General features: G+C 34.3%; 1 protein-coding gene across 2 annotated transcripts in view; it reads right to left on the bottom strand.

The window, feature by feature from the left end:
• LOC126747234 (ankyrin repeat domain-containing protein 13C) overlaps positions 1-13,248 on the bottom strand; it is a 41,452-nt gene that overhangs the window by 1,983 nt on the left and 26,221 nt on the right. The gene's annotated exons all lie outside the window — the stretch shown is intronic.

Here is a 13,248-nt window from a genome sequence, read left to right as displayed (position 1 = left end):
TAATAAATTTGCAAAGTTGCAATCACTTTTCAACATTTTTCACAGGAAAGAAGCAGTACATAAAGGGTAAATCTATTAGGAACGAGTATAAAATATGGTCTTGTGTAAAAAATGTGGCACCCAACCCAATTTGATTCATAATAATATGGTACAGAAGAATGGAGTGTAAAAGGGACAGATTTGATTGTTATGTGTGGGTATAATTAACCGAATGGATAAAAACATCCACGACTATAAAATTGAATTTCGTTCCAAGAAATGGGGTGGAGCTTTTTTGCATTTTGTTTGGATTCGTGCGTACATAACGCCTGGCAGTAGTACAGACTTAGACTACAATTGCGAAGAGAAGTGGTGCAGGTGTAACTAAAGATATATTGAAGACCAATTTGTTACAAACTATGTTACAAAAACTTTTGTGTTCAAAATGTAACATTAATCTAAATGAAGTTTGTTGTTGTCCGATTAATTGTTTTTTAAATGAAATTTATTTTTTTGCACCCATTCATTCCCAGTATTCCTTTTTTTTTTCAAGAAAAAAAACATGTAAAATCAAGAAAAAAAAATGTTTTTGCAGGAAATTTTGCCAGTTTTCCTAGAAAGTATAACAGGTAATTTGAATTTATTGAAACTTGGGCAAAAATGGGTTAAATAGTTAAATATCTTTTGGGCCACTAGCTATTACCTCTAATAAGTCTCACGCTCAATCTAAGAGAAATTTTCTAAAATTAATGAATGGTAAAGTTACATGTTTGAACACGTAATATGTTAATAATACGCCACGTATAATTTTATTGGACGGTCACGTGTTTTAAAAAAATCACTGAACAATGTATATCATTATAATACTTTTTTTTCTAATTACAGTGATCCTTAAAACAGAATCAGTTGCATTGACATTTGTTATTTAAAATAAAACGATGTAAATTTGTAGCATATATATTTCACCATTCAATAGTTTTAGCTGAAATAGTATGTTAGAGGCAAGATTAAATATTTTTAAATAAATATCCAAACATAATAAGTGACATTCTTGTCTGATTTTAATCCAATACCTAGCTTCCCTTTTAGGGGACACTTAAATTTTTTGTAATATTTAAAAAAGTCGGGATAAATCGGAGCTTTTACAATTGCAAACCAGATATGGCAGACTTGACCCAACGTGTTTTTGCTTTTAAATTCTCTTCTTTTCTTTTGCAGATCCGTCGCTTTACTTTACTGGGGGGTCTTCATGTATTTTTATTTAAACGTTTGCTACATTGATGCTGGGTTAAAACTTAATCAATAATGTTTAAGACAAACAGTAAACGTCACCGTAAACTTTGTTTCCGGGTGTAAAACAAATTACAATATATTATGTTGTGTCCCTTAACATTTAGACACCTTAACTGCCACGCTGATGCTGAGAGAAAAAATGTACCGGGTGTCGTGGGCCAAAATATATTTTTTGTCTTAAACACTTTATTTCTGTTTGTTTTAAGTGAAAATCATGAAACAAAATGTTTTTTTAACAGTTTTTTATTAAAAAATGCCGTGTCCACATATGGTACACAAGGCCTAGCATTGCGATATTTCTACTAATATCTAGTCACTGGCCATTCGTACAATATGTGGACACTCCAGGACGAAAATGACGTCGAATATATTTCAAGCGCGGAGCATACGCAGCGAAGGTTTTACTGGATCCAGTTTGTTGCGGACTGCGGAAGGCAACGTATATGATCGACTTTGCGATTCAAATTAGTCGTTACGCTATTTTGCCGATCATACGGTTTTCGACCACTTTTACGTTTACTCGTTAATAAATGGAGACTTGAAATAAATAATGTGCTAAGTGCCAAAAAATCAGTTTTCCATTTTATCCTTGTAAAATTTTCTAGGTGCCATAACCAACAACATATCGCTTTCCCGGTGGAACATCGACCTAAGTGAAAATTTTTAGTTAAATTAGTTACACGCGCAAGAAGTATCAAAAAACACTAAACTTTACGGTGGAACAATGTCATAAATGTAGTACAAATAGGTGCCGCGAGAAACCGCTTGCGTCGTTGTTCTAATGGCGCGTTTTTCTGATTGGTCTAGGAAGAAGAACGCCACAAGTGTTCAGTTGCGTTTCGGCATTCAGAGAGCATCGTTGTGTCGGGTTCAAAAGCGACGTAAGTGCGAAATAAGTAATTGTGTCGAAAACGACGTATTTGAACGGTAAGTCTTTGTTAATTTCAAGTTGCGTTTATTTTTAACAAAATCTAGTGAAACATTGTCACAAATGTCTGTTGTGTCATTGTTCCTCTGAAATTTTGATCTTTAGCATGATTTAATTGTATTTTACGCCATTGTTGTTCCGAAATTTTTGTCGTTAGTAGTGACCTAACTGTTTTTTATGACAATGTTGGTTCTAGAAGTTGTAGATAAATTTTCTATTAAGACTACTTTAAAAAACTCAAGAGAATTCTATTTTAATTTACTTTTGGGATTTTAGGAAGCTTATACAAAACCGCAATATTATGAATCGAGCAAGACTAATGGTACATTTGGCCACAAACCATTCGATCCCAGGTGTGTTTCTTTTTTAAATTCATGAGCTAACAAAAATTAAATTACATTAATCAAATATTAGAAATGTAATATTTCGAAAGTATTCTTAAAATATTAATATTTTATTTCAAAAATCTCATATAGATCTTGCAATTTTTTCGTGATATTAAAATATCTTTTAGATCAAGCTTCGGGAGATTTCGAAAAACAGCCAAAAAATATGCCTGAGGAAGAACTTAATTTAAATCGTCCTCCTCACCTTTTAGAAAAATCCCAAAAAAAATTGATTGACCCGCAAACGTCTATTGACTATTTTCAATTCGAAGGAACAACAAATTCAAATCAAAATGATGAATTTTCTACTGACAGTATTCTAGATAGACTACCGCCAAGTGCTTGTCAGCCTACTTTCACTAATTTAGATATTCAACAACCTGATACCCTGCAAATAACCGAAAACCACTTTGGTGAATTTTCTTCTTATGAATCTGATAACATGCCAGCAACTACCAGTTCACAGCAAACTCCTATTACTCTATCACGCACTGTACAATTGAAGTCAGATACAAAATCAACTTTAGATAAGAAAATTTCATATAATATAATTAATCAAGAATGTCCCACAAAAATGATACTACGAAAAAAAATTACACTTCCATCTTATGAGACAGAATATCAGAAGTTGAAGAAAATCTTTGGGGTGAAGGGGATAGCGATAACTACATTCCACCTAGTAGTGATGAGTCCTTATCGAGTGAAGACTTAGAAAATAAAGAAAACTGTCAGGTAGAGTCGCCTCCAGTATCTCCCAAAAAAGGGAAAAAAAGACAAAGACATCCCGAAAACTGGAAAAAAAACGAGGGCAAGTTATTAAAAAATAGTGGTAAAAGCTATGTGTCAAGAACTGGAAAAGTTGTAAAAGAGAAAGTAATTGGACCACCATGCCCGGATAAATGTACGTTGAAATGTTCCTTAAAATTTACGGAGGAACATAGAATTCAGTTTTTTAAGGACTATTGGAATTTGTCCACTCTGCAACGACAAAGAGATTTTCTAGCCTCTTGTGTAGCTCCATTGGAATTAAAGTATCGCCGTGTAGTATCGGAAAGACCTAGAAAACCGAATTGTGGGTTTTATTTATGGGATAATGGAAAAAAACATCGCGTGTGTAAAAAGTTTTTAATGAATACGTTTGGAATAACTGAGCGCGCATTGCAAACTGTAGTTCAGGCACGTGCTACAAATTCTGGTATCATCCCTGAAGATAAACGTGGCCGCCATGGTAATCACAGAAAAACAGATGAAGAAATCATTGAGTCTGTTAAAAAACATATTGGTTTAATTCCGCGAGTAGAAAGTCACTACCAGAGGCAAAATACAACAAGAGAATTTATTCCGGGAGAGTTAACTATTTCCGAAATGTACAGAAATTACACCAAAGAGCGCAGTGAAGCTGGAAGACCAGCAACAAACTACGATTTATATTCGCGAATATTTAACACAAATTTTAATATTGGATTTTTTTTTCCAAAAAAAGATATGTGCGACTTATGTGAGGGACACCAGAATGCCTCTGGAGAAGATAAGAAGCGGCTAGAAAATGCTTACATCAATCATCAAGAGGAAAAAAAATTAAGTAGAGTTGAAAAGGATGCGGATAAGAAAAAGTCCAAGGAAGAAGGTTCAAACACAATTTTTGCAGTCTATGACTTACAGGCAGTATTGCCTGTTCCAATGGGACAATCATCTGCATTTTTCTATAAATCCAGGCTTAATTGCTATAATTTTACGGTAATAATAATAAAATTGTTGATATGATTTTGTTTAATAATAGAATGGTTTTTATAGGTAACCGACGTAAGTAATGACAATACGATATGCTTTTTCTGGCACGAAGGTCTTGGACAACGAGGTGCTATTGAAATTGGCTCATGCGTTCTTATGTTTATTGAAGAAATTGCAAATAAGAGACCTGGTGCCGATATAGTGTTCTACTCAGATAACTGCTGTGGTCAGCAGAAGAACCGGTATTTTTTTGTAATAACTAATAAATACTTTAATATCGTATTTTATTTCAGCTATGTTTTTGCAATGTATCTGTATGCCGTTCAAACACTTCCCATCAGTTCCATCACTCACAAATACCTTATAAGGGGCCACACTCAGAACGAAGGAGACACTATTCATAGCATAATCGAGAAATCAGTAAATAGAGCTAAGAAAGCAGGACCTATTTATGTTCCTCACCAACTTGTTCCACTAATCCGGGCTTCAAAAAAGAAAGGCAATCCTCTAAATGTGAAAGAATTAGGTTTTAAAGATTTTGTTGATATCAAGAAATTGAATTCTGACATAGGTTTTAATTGCCAGAAAAACGATAACGGGGAACAAATTAAAATTTCGGAGATAAAAATAATACGCTTTGTAAAAGATAGTGATGTATATTTCTACAAAACCAGTTATAAGGAAACGGACTGGAAGCAAGCCAAAAGCAGAAATATCGGATCAAGGCGCTCTCTAGAGGCATACTATATTAAAAATATCATTAGAAAACCAGCTTACGTCGCAAAAATGCCAATAGCTGACAATAAAAGAATAGATTTGCAAAGTCTTTTGACGGCGAATATTATTCCCAATTATTATGAATCGTTTTTTAATATTTTTAGTAAGATATTTTTTTTGGTTTAAGTTTTAGAACTATAAATTCTTTGTTCCCTTGTTTTAAACTTTTTTTGCCTTTCTTAGTAGGTACTAAAATACTTTTATATTTAATTTGTTGTTTAATAAACCACTCTACTTTCTTTTTTGTTTTTTCTTTAGTAGTAAAACATTATTTCTGTACCTATTTTTTGAAATTGTGATCATAAAATTGCAGACCTAAATTTGATCTTCTCATCAAATTTTGTCAGAAGTATTATTACATAAATAGATTCTAGAGAAACAATGACGTAATTGGAAGGAGACTTTAAAAAGAGGGGGGTAGAAATGAGGATTTTCCAAAAAAAGTGAAAAGGATTATGCAGAATTATTTATTAAGATTATTCTTAACCTCGAAATTATTTGCAACAAAATTCTGCTAAATTATTTAACAAAAAATTAACATAGATATCTAAAAAAATATTAAAACATCATTTTCTCAAAACTTTATAATTTGCACTTAGGTCGATGTTCCACCGGGAAAGCGATATAAAAAGCGCTAAGTGCCATGACTATTAAATTGTACCTTAAAAAATCCCAACGGAGTGCGTCGTTGTCAAACGCCGCCGGTAAAAAATGAGCTAAGTGCCAATAAATATAATCTTGTTTTCTGTGCTGCAGGCGGCAGTTTCTACGCTGTTTTGGTGGTGTGTTTGTTATTTTTTTCCCGTTCTCGTCCTGTATAGTTTCACGATAATACAAGAATGAATACTAATACTGATACTACTACTAGACAGGGCAGTAAGCAAAAGCAACGACAGAAAAAAAGAAGTGCTGGAGAAGAACATTTTACAAGAAAAAATAATAAGAAAGTTGCTGCTAAGCAGCCTCCTGAAAACAAGGTTAGTCGAGCATTGTTTTTATTTTTTGACAGTGATTTTGCAATTTTATTTACTTTGTTTTAGATATTGTGCAAATGCAAGTTAAACTGTCAAAAGATATCGCATGAACTAAAATTGAAGTTTTTTCATGAATTTTACGCAAAATACGTAAGCAATGAGTCTTATACACGTATGTGCTATCAAAAGAAGAAGGCATGGAAACTATGAGCGCCCAGAAGCAAGTAGGAGACAGGCTACATTTTCATTTACCTTGCCCAATGGAGAGGGCAACATTTTACAGCTGTGTAGGAGGACCTTTTGCGCGGTGTTTAGATTAACTCCGAGACAAATTGAAACTTTGGCTAAGTTGAAAAAACGGGGAGATTCAGTTTACAAGGAAAGGAGAGGTAATAAACAGCTGTATCGGAAGTTCACGCGGGAAGATAAAGCACTGGTTATTGGTCATATAAACGAATTTCCCAGAGACTTAAGACATTACAACCGTTCAAAAAGCGAGAAGCAGTATCTGAGCTCCGATCTTAATCTAAATAGATTTTACTCTGCGTTTAAGGTTGCTCATCCTGATTCAACAGTGAGTTATCGGTTTTATTTTAAAATTTTCAAAAAGAATTTACCCAAGTTAAGTTTTTGCAAGCCTAGAACTGATACCTGTGCTACCTGTGATTTATTGCACATGCAAACAAAAGATCCCACAAAGGCAGATGCCAAAATTAAATTAGAACTCCACCACAGGAAAGCTGAAGCAGCTGTAGAAGCAATGAGAAAAGACCATCAAAACTGGCAGCAACCCACCAGTGACAGCATGACAGTCTCAATGGACTTAGAGCAGGTCTTATCACATTGCCAACTTTATCTCATAGTCAGATGTATTACATGCGACAGCTCTCCAACTACAACCTTTGTGTTCACCTAGGGGACAAATAACACTGGCTTCATGTTTTTGTGGCACGAAGGTATAACAGGACGTGGAGGGAACGAAATTGCGTCGTTTGTACTGAAAGCTTTCACTAATATACCCACACAGAAGCGGAAGTTAACAATCTGGAGTGACAACTGCGCTGGACAAAATAAAAACAAAATTTTATTGTTTTTATGGATTTATTTAGTTGTCAAGGGCATTTCGATGAGATCATTCATAAGTATCTAGTGTCGGGTCATTCGTTTATGAGCTGCGACAGGGATTTCGCTCAAATTGAAAAGCGAAAAAGGCAAGAAAAATGTGAGGTACCTATGGATTTAGTGAAAATGATGATAGCAGCAGTGAAAAACGTGACTTCGTCTGACAATACATTTGTATATGTAGTGCACTCCAACATCGAGATGTGTGATTGTCCTGCAGGCCAAGGAGGTGCATTCTGTAAACATTTATGTGCCGTGGAGCTAAATGAGAAACTCTATTTAAAAAACTCCCCTATGCTATCTTTTGAAGATCGTATTTGCTTAGCAAAAATAAGTGAGGGTAGAGAAATTGACAAATCATTTTTTCAGAATACGAACGAGTTCAGCAATTTTACAAATGAAGTCTCAAGTACTTTGCACACATTACAGAAACAGACCGATGAACAGTTTCTTTAAGAAGGAATGATTTCTACGGAAATTCAGTTGTCTTCTGTCGATGAAAACTATAATGAGGAAATTGTGAAATTAGAGGACATTACAAACTCTTTCATAAATATGGTAAAGAATATTCCCAGCAAGCATATGGGAAAAATGCTAAACATATTCAATAAAAAGATGGAGCTATTAGTAACGCCTTCAGCATTTTTCGACTTTTGTTCATTGTTGTCAAAACAAAAAAGACCTAGTGGGAGGAAAATACCTGTACAGCCAACTTCCATTAGTAGAAGAGATAGCCAAAGAGCACTAAGTTGCGAATCGCGTAGAATTCAATCTGGGAGACCCTCAAAAGAGGAATCAAAAAACAAAAGAATGAAAAGATCTTGAAATCTATATAAAAACATAAGCCTTAATCAACCTAATGCTAAAGGCCATGGTACAAACCACTAGTTCAAATTATCGCGTATTTTGTTCTGTGCGCAGTTATAAGTGCCTACCTATACATATACGAGTAGTAATATCTGTACTTAAAAATATATATTTGTTTCTTATTCATTGACGTTTTTTATAATTTTTGTTTTATTTGTTTCTTGGGTTGGGGGTCAAAAAATACATGTTTGGTTTATTGCAGTTTCGACATTTCTATTCCTGTTTTTCAAGCAATAAATTAATATTGGTTGTTTTATTATCTAAAAAATATATACAATAATAAATATATTATTTATTAAGGTATATTAATTGCAATAAAAACTTATGCATTTTACCAATTTAATAGATGGGTTATGGCATAATGGGTGCCTAAATCAGTGAGCGTTTGTAGCGTAATTGGGTGTATCAAAGGCTAATAGATTTCAGCACCCTGGTGCCGCCATATAGGAGCATGCGTAAATATGCGGTCGGGAACTAGCAATTACTGAATTACTTATATTTAGTTTTCGACTGGGGTGGTCGAGAACTAGCTTTTAAGAGACTTATTAACAATTTAGCCTATATAATTATAAAGAGTCAAATTGGTTTTTCGTTTTGAACAATCGACTAGAAATCTTATAATTAATTTATTTTTTAGTTTATGACCATTTTTTTTCATTCAAACATTGCAGAATTATTATATTTGTATTTGGTCAATTATCTGGTCGAGAAACTAGTTTCCGTCCAGCATGACTTTGGATAACCGACGAACTGTATTATAGAGATCCAATTCACGACCAACATGTATTTGACAAATTTTTGTCGCATATCTAATACCTTTTTATGTGATGAAAAGCGACCTATTGGTTTGCCGTCCATGAATATTAGCGCTAATTTCAAACTGGTTTTTTACAGTGGCACCTAAGAAAAATCAAAATCAAAACCCTAAAAAGGACAAGAAAAAAACAAATACCAGAAACCCAATAATTACTAGAGTGCCCAAAAAGACGACCATCATCAAATATGCAGCAGAAGATTTACAGAATGCATTGTTTGCGATAAGATTAAAAGAAATGAAAATTAGGGAGGCAAGCAGAATTTACAAAGTTCCTAAAACCACCCTCCTGGATAAAATATCTGGACGAGTTTCTGATCCAATAAAAAAAACTTGCTCCAGCACCATTACAAACAGTTGAGGGAGAAATCAAGATTAGGAACTGGATCATTGATACCTATAGCTAAATGTGGGTTTCCCGTTAGAAAACAGCTACTTATAGACACTGTGTCCAAAATAGATAGCGGACAGAGGTCAAGAAGTGTTTCACCAAAATAACATTCCAGGACAAACTTGGTATAAAGCCTTTTTAGCCAGACATCCAGACATATCCACTAGGCAAGCCGAAAATATAAACAAAGCCCGAGCAGTAATGACAGAAGAAAGCATTCGAAAATGGTTTGAAGAATTAAAAAATTATCTCTCAGAAAAAGGCGAAATGGAAATTCTTGAAGATCCAAGTAGGATATTTAATAGAGATGAGTCTGGCTTCTCCCTCTGTCCTAATAGTGGCAAAGTCTTAGGTCTTAAAGGTTACAAAAATTTGTGGAAAAAATTAAAAGGAAAACATTACTGTCCTAATAACTTTTAATGCTGATGGAAAAATTGCTCCGCCTGTTGTGTTGTTTCCATACCTAAGGCCCCCTAAAGCTATCGTAAGAAACATGCCTCAAGGCTGGGTTTAAGGTAAAAGTGAAAAAGGACGGATGACCTCAGTGTGTTTTTTGAATACGTGGCGAATGACTTCAATAGAAGCCACCTATTCAACCTCATTGACAACAATATCCCTTACGCTACCCGATGTCTTTCTTCCTTATTTACTAGTGTTATAAGGATCAAAAAATATTTAATCTAGGTAGAGAACCGTGCTACATGATTGTGAATAGTGCATTTTATAGGTGTGCACGCGCAAATCGTTTATTTTGCCGGGAGTGCATTCTTGTCATAACCTGAAAAGTTTCAGATTATTTTCAACAATGGCTCGTGCAGGTAAGTTATTATTTATTTATAGAATTTAGGGGAAAAAGGAAGTGCTTAATATTAAATAGGTATAATAAACTTCAATTAAGTGTATTGTTTTTAGAGATTGAAAATATCTTTAAAATTGTTGATTCCAAGAATGGTTTTGTTATGTATATCACAATTGTGAGCCTCGGGAGTTGGTTTGGTTTTAATTAAGTTGAATACAATTAATTCTTTGTTACAGGAAGAAGTAAGAAAATTATTGATTTGGACCATCTAAGGGATGACGAGGAGGCATTGTTCCAACTTCTAGATGAAGTTGGGTCGGATTTAGAGTCCGAGGATGAAGAAGATGAGTTTGAAATTCACGAAAAGATCTCAATTGGAGCACCAAATGAAGCTGATAGCTCTTCAGATTCAAAAGATGATTTACCCCTCATACATTTTCAGACTCTCCAGTGGAAGCATGGAAACTTTAGAAGCAAGAATTTTCCTGTAAAAGATGACTATACTCCATACATCGTAAAAACTCCAAACGAATATTTTGCTAAATATTTGGATGATGATTTTTTTGAGTCAGCCGCAAACTTCACTTTCCAATATTTCTTGCAACAAAATGCAAAAGAAAACAAATTTACCTCTCAAGAAATACACATTTTCGGAATGAATGCTTTGATGGGATGTATTCATCTTCCAAGGATACATATGTATTGGAATGGAAAATATTTCCATTAATTGATGGGGTCATGACCCGACAAAGGTTTTACATGATACGTGTAAATTTACATGTCGTTGACATCTTAGCGTATCAGAAGAGGAACAAAAAATGAATAGATTGTGGAGAATACAGCCGGTAATTGATTTGGTTCGCAATAGATGTAAAGCCATTGAAAGAAAAGAAAAGACAGCTTTTTCGATTGACGAACAAATGATTCCTTTTTTGGGAAGTTCGACAATTTGTTAAAAATAAACCAAGACCACTGGGACTGAAGAATTTCGTTCTTACGACATCCGACGGACTGGTATTGGATTTTGAAATCTACCAGGGCAATACTACCCCACTAAAAGATAAGGATTTAGGCTTGGGACCCTCAAAAATATTGCGTCTTAAAAACGTTACCTCAAAATAGTTACCTGTATTTTGACAGATACTTTTCATCTATTGCTTTGATGAACAAATTGACGAGTTTAAATATAGATGCAACTGCTACAATTATGTCCAACAGAGTGAAAGGGTTTGATTTTAAAAAAGACAGTTTAATGAATAGGGGAGAGTCAGAAGAAGTTGTTAGAACCGATAATAAACTTTGCATTACAAAGTGGAAAGATAATAAATCTGTTTTAATGATATCCACAGCTTTTGGAAGACAGCCAGAAACTGAGGTGCAAAGATGGAATAAAACAGAAAAAAAACGTTCAGGCATAGCATGCCCAGCTGTTGTTAAATCATACAACGAAAATATGGGTGGTGTAGATGTTTGCAACCAAATCATGGAATACTATCAATCTTTCTTTCGAACCCGGAAATGGACTCTTAAAGCCATCCTACATTTGTTCGACTTAGCAATAGTAAACAGCTGGATAGAGTATCGAAGGGATTGTTATAGTCAAAACCTTCGAAGCACAGATATTATGGATCTTTTGGAATTTAGACTTAATCTTGGGGAATATCTGATTGCCGTTACTAAGAAGCGTGTATTGGAGGAAACAGAATGCCAAGAAAATATAGAGGAAGAGACTAGCGTTGAAGGAAATGAAATAAAAAAGAGAAGAATGCCTTCCAGTTTGCCCTGTGCAGACAAACGCGTTGATGATTTTGAACACTGGCCAACGAATGAAGAAATGAAGAACCCAGTTAAATGCAGGTTAGAAGGGTGCAAAAGTCGGTCCAGAATGCGTTGCCTAAAATGTAATGTTTTTCTTTGTTTAACCAAAGATAAAAACTGTTTTATTTCATTCCATACAAAGTAATAAAATTTGTTTCACAATTGTGCTTTTCTAATGTTGGCTCCCTAGACACACAATTATGTACTCCCTAAATCCCTCCCTTAACCCTTTCGAATATTTTTTAAAATAATTTTCCGTACCTTTTGACCCAACTTTATCGGCGTAAAATAAATATAAACCCCAAACTCAAATTTTTTTATTTCGGTACTGTAAGGGATATCCAGAGACCCGTTCTTTTTTTAGTGGATGGCCACTTGTCCCATATGTCTTTACCTTCAAGTAATTGGTGTTAATACAATAGAATTATTTTATACGCACTCCCACCAAATACAACACATATGCTACAACCAGCAGACGTCGGTGTATTTAGGCCTATGAAGAACGACTGGAAAAAAACGGCTCGAGACTGGCAAAATAGACAGGAACATGTAAACTGTGTCATAACAAAAACAAACTTCTGCAAGATTTTCCATTTATCAAAACCAGATGTGTATGAAACGAACATTAAAAATGGATTCCGTAAATATGGCCTATATCCATTTGATCCTGATGCAGTGGATTATACAATAATGCGTTAAGAACAATGTAGAAAATATAATGAAAAAAACTAGTAGAAGGTCTTCTGACCATATAAATCAAGGTAGAAGGTATTTTCAAATGTAGAAGTCATTTTAAATGAAATATCTTTACTCGAAAAAAATATATCGTCACCAACAAAGAGGAAAAATGAGAGTGAAAAATTGGGAAAAGAAGACTTGATGCAAAAACTTAATCCAGCTGTTGATGAAGATTGGCAGGCAGATTTTGTAATAGACCAACCGTCAACTTCTACAGCTTATAGTTCTGGGCTATCCATAAGAGATTGCAGTCTTCTGGATTCTGCCAAAATTCTTGATGCTCAAATAATTTTTTGTGATAATCGGCAGCTTCCTGCTCAGTCTTTAACTGATCAAAACTCTGTGCCTTCTGATATAATCAATGCTGAAATCGATATTTTGAGTGAAGAAAATCTATCCCCATTGGAAGGAATTGACTCATTAAATGATACAGCATTGACTATTCCTGATCTAAGTCTTCCCAGCTGCTGTAATGACACCTTTATGAATGACATCAATAATACTACCATAGATTTACCTCCTAAAGAGTCTGGTGAAAAAAAAACGAGAAAAACATAAGAGTATTATTGCCTTTAAAGCGTACAGAAAATAAATCCAACCAAGAACCAAAGAATGCTATATCCACACCAGT

The sequence above is a fragment of the Anthonomus grandis genome, chromosome 2 (assembly GCF_022605725.1).
Source record: "Anthonomus grandis grandis chromosome 2, icAntGran1.3, whole genome shotgun sequence".
In the NCBI taxonomy this organism is placed as follows: domain Eukaryota; kingdom Metazoa; phylum Arthropoda; class Insecta; order Coleoptera; family Curculionidae; genus Anthonomus; species Anthonomus grandis.
This window is presented reverse-complemented; position numbering and strand designations above follow the sequence as displayed.